Source organism: Hibiscus syriacus, unplaced genomic scaffold, assembly GCF_006381635.1.
Source record: "Hibiscus syriacus cultivar Baekdansim isolate YM2019G1 unplaced genomic scaffold, ASM638163v2 tig00000765_pilon, whole genome shotgun sequence".
NCBI classification, from domain to species: Eukaryota; Viridiplantae; Streptophyta; class Magnoliopsida; order Malvales; family Malvaceae; genus Hibiscus; species Hibiscus syriacus.
This window is the reverse complement of record NW_024061821.1, coordinates 904,797-909,013: the sequence shown is the minus strand read 5'-3', so window position 1 is coordinate 909,013 and position 4,217 is coordinate 904,797. Positions and strand designations below refer to the sequence as shown.

The following is a 4,217-nucleotide window of genomic DNA, read 5'->3' as shown; positions in this document are numbered from 1 at the left end:
TTGCGATTTACTTATTCGCATTGCGAATTGGGAAAATCGCAACGACATTGTATACCATCGCAATGCGATTTCCAACTATCACAACGCGAAATGCAACGCGAATTTGCGATAATAGAGATCGCGTTGCGAATTAGCGATCGCATTGCGATTTTGTTGGTCATTTTGGCAAATCCGGAAAAAGTTGGTTAAAATCGTATATTATATGGGATTTTTGGTCACTGAGGTTATTTTCTCTTTATATAATATTTAAAGATGAACTTAATATTTTATCTGAAATTTATGTGTTTTCTAAACTTGATGGATAAAAATGAATATTTATGAAACTAAAGTGACCATTTAGGTAGTTTACCCAAGATAGAAAAGATAGGGTTATGGACGAAAATAACTTCTTCAATGGCAGAAATGTTAATTGCAGAGAAACGGAGACCTTTTGTTTTTCCTTTAACCATATATTCTTCCTTTTCTTTTAACTTTTTTTTTTTTCAATTTTCTTTTCTCTATGTCTTTGGGCTTCTTCTCTCACAAGTCATAAAGGAGTCCTCTCAGTCTCTGCATTCACAGCTTTCTCTTCCTCCTGCACATTTCTTTTTCACTTTTGAAAGCTCGTATCCCACTTCCCACATTTTCTCTCTCCCCAAACGCCATTTTCCCTTCCCATTCCAGACTTTTCCATCTGCTTGTGAGTTGCCATCAGGCATTGGCCTTTCAATCCTATGGCGGATATAGCAAAGTACATGCCCATCAATGGCGGAACAGCCGTCGCTACTGACTGTAAGAACCTCTTTTCGATCATCAAAACGAGAAAAACCGTGGCTTTCTTCATGTTTGCCTTTGTCGGTTTCACTGTTTTCTTAGCCTTTTGCCCTTCTTCAAACTCTTCTTCTCCTTGGGTTTCCAGCATCTTTTCTGCTAGTTCATCCACTTCTACAACTGCCGGCTCTCATAGATCTCAATTTCCTTCCCTCTTTAATTTCTTTTCTCCCAACACTTCTTCTCCGCTTCAACAACAAAGCATTAACTTCACTTCTAATAACCATACCAAATCTTTTAATGAAACCCGGTCTTTCAGCGAAAACAATCTACTCCCTAGTTCGAGAAACACAACTTTTTTGCCTCCCAACACAAGTTCAAACAAAACCCAAAGTTCAGTTTTGCATGCAAATCAGACCAAAGCTGCTTCTCCCAATCTTAATGGAAATCCACCTATCACAAGCAACCAGGCTGAGAAGAAAGAGAATTCCGATAAACATCAAGTTTTGCAGGTGAATCAGACTACAACAGTCAATGAAAAAACGCCGGCGGTAGCTGTAGCTAACCGGAGTAGAAATTCTCCGGCCAAATCTGATTCGTCCGACAAGATTAATCAGACTGTAACAGTGACTAAAAAAACTCCGGTGCTCGCTAACGTGAGCAGTAATTCTCCGGCCAAATCTGAGAAAAGTGCAGCTAAAAAAGGAGTGGCGACAAATTACACGGCTTCACCGACGAAGAAACAGTGGAACGAGAAAAAAGAGGGTGACGGGAGTGGTTCAGAGCTGTCAGCTAAACAGGGGATTGAGAGTTTGATTGAATCTTTGATGAATTGCGATTTGTTTGATGGAGGATGGGTGAGGGATAATTCGTATCCGCTTTACAAACCAGGCTCTTGTTCATTTATTGATGAACAGTTTAATTGTATTATCAATGGAAGGCCTGATAAAGATTATCAGAAACTGAAATGGAAGCCTAAAGGCTGCACTTTGCCAAGGTATTTTTGAGGTTTTCTTCAGTTCAACTGTTGATTAGATTAATTTAGCAATTTTTGGGTATATCTTGATCTTTGATTTTAGCTTATAGGGAATTTACATTGGAATTGATCCTGCATTCAGAAGCTACATGGAATTTGTTTACTTTTTTATTAAGCTAACTTATAAGAATTGGTTGTTTTTGAAGATTGAATGGTGTTCACATGTTGGAGTTATTGAGGGGGAAGCGTCTCGTTTTTGTCGGCGACTCACTGAATAGGAACATGTGGGAATCTCTAGTTTGCATTCTGAGAAATGCCGCAAAAACACCACAAAATGTTTATGAAGCTCATGGAAGAAGCTACTTTCGAGGGAAGCTTCGTATTCGTTCATATTCAAAGTAGGTTTTCATATTTCCTGTTGATGGCATTCATTAAAATGATCAATTGTATCCTTGAGATCTAATGGAACTTGATTTGTTTACCTTTTGGGTCTGGCTTTGATGATGAATAGGATTATAACTGCACTTTGGAGTTCTTGTATCTCCATTCTTGGTCCGAGAATGGGAAATGCCGGACAAAAATGGAGCAAAGAAGGAGACATTGCGGCTTGATCTTGTTGGAAAATCGTCTAATCAATATAATCGGCTTATATCCTCATCTTCAATACGGGGCATTGGTGGACTCATGAGAAAACTTCCAAAGGGTTGGTTGATTATATTTTTTTCCTTTTTACTTTCATTGCTGTTATTGTAATCAATTGGTTTTAACGATATTTCCGTTCTCAAACAATAGGAAAGATTATTACCAAGAAGGTAGTCATGTTTATGATGAACTCAATGTTCTTGAGGGTTTAGGAAAGCATTGACAACGTGGGCTAGATGGATTGATGCCAATGTAAATCCAATGAAGACTATGGTGTTCTTCCGGGGTTATTCTGCTTCTCATTTCAGGTAAAGGGGACAGATTTTGTCGTCGTTTTTGGATGTCGATACTATCTGTTCCTTCATATGCCATCTGGTTTTGAAATTGAATAAACCAGCAGGGTAACAAGTTACTACCTTGTAGCACATTGAGAATTATGCAGGCATTTACTAAAGGTTTTATGGTTGCTTGAATCTTTCTTCAGTGGGGGGCAGTGGAATTCAGGAGGAGCATGTGATAGTGAAACCGAGCCGATCAAGAACGAGACATATTTAACGGCATATTCGTCGAAGATGTTGGTGTTAGAGTCGGTGCTGAAGGGGATGAAAACGCATGTAAGCTATCTCAACATTACTCGGTTGACTGATTTCCGAAAGGATGGCCACCCATCAGTTTACCGAAAGCACCCAAAGCAGAAACTGAGTGAGGACGAAAGAAAAGCACCTCTAAAATACCAAGACTGCAGCCATTGGTGCCTTCCTGGCGTACCGGATTCGTGGAATGAGCTTCTCTATGCCGAGCTCCTCGTAAAAGAAAACAAGATGCGACAACATCAAAGGAGAGCTAGGTAAAAAATTAAAATTACGAACTTAGGTTATTTTATTTATTGTTTCCCTTACACTTTGAAATAGTAGAAACAAAGAAAGAGAAGTAAGAGAGTAGATTAAAATCTGAAAAAAAGGAAGATTGTAGATTACATTGAGCTCTTTTCATGGTAATAAATTTTCCTTGTTTATAGAAAATAGAGAGTATGATTTTGATTGGTAAGATTTGGAGGTGAATCAAGCACTTTTCTGAAGTCTCAAAATTTCTTTGTGGGTTGTAATGATATATTCTTTTAATTTTAAAAAAATAAATATAGTGGAACTCCTCGATTACTATGATTTCAGTAGTAAAAAAAAAATGTATTCTCTTTAAAAGTCCTGTGTTCAAGTAGCTGTCTGGGATGCGGGGTGAGTGTTGCCGTGTGTTGTCAATGTCTTAGGTACGACAATCTTAATATACGAGTAAGGAAAAACGTTATTAGAAATGTTATTATTTTTTTTAACATTTCCGGTAAAACATTACTTAAAATATTATTTTTCTACTTAAAATGTTAATATGGGGTGTTACTTAAAATATTATTTTTTTACCGATTTTTAAATAACGAAATTAATATTTCTGGTAGAAAAATAAAATTTTAAATAACGTTTTATTGAAAATATTTAAAAAATAATAATATTTTAGGTAGTGTTTTAGGTAGTTGTCGAACTGCATAACTATCCATGGATTAGGTAATATAGTGGATGGATTCTGTTTTAGTATTACGCAAGTTTATACTTTTAATATATAAATAAGCTATTAAAGGTGCGAACAATTTTTTTTCAATTGCATTATTGCAAAAAAATAAGCCAATAAATCTGACATTTTGAATAATTTCTATTAGAAATAGTTTTAGAATGAATGCAATATTTATTATTTTAGAAAAATATTTAACCTACCAAATATAATTTCATGTAACATTTAAGAACTAATATTTCAAGTTATTAAGCCTTTTCCTCTTTAAAGTACTCTTAATTTTTTTTTTGTT

General features: G+C 35.9%; 1 pseudogene; it reads left to right on the top strand.

The window, feature by feature from the left end:
- Nucleotides 1-534: 534 nt before the first annotated feature.
- Nucleotides 535-3,231, top strand: LOC120217109 (annotated as a pseudogene).
- Nucleotides 3,232-4,217: the final 986 nt, after the last annotated feature.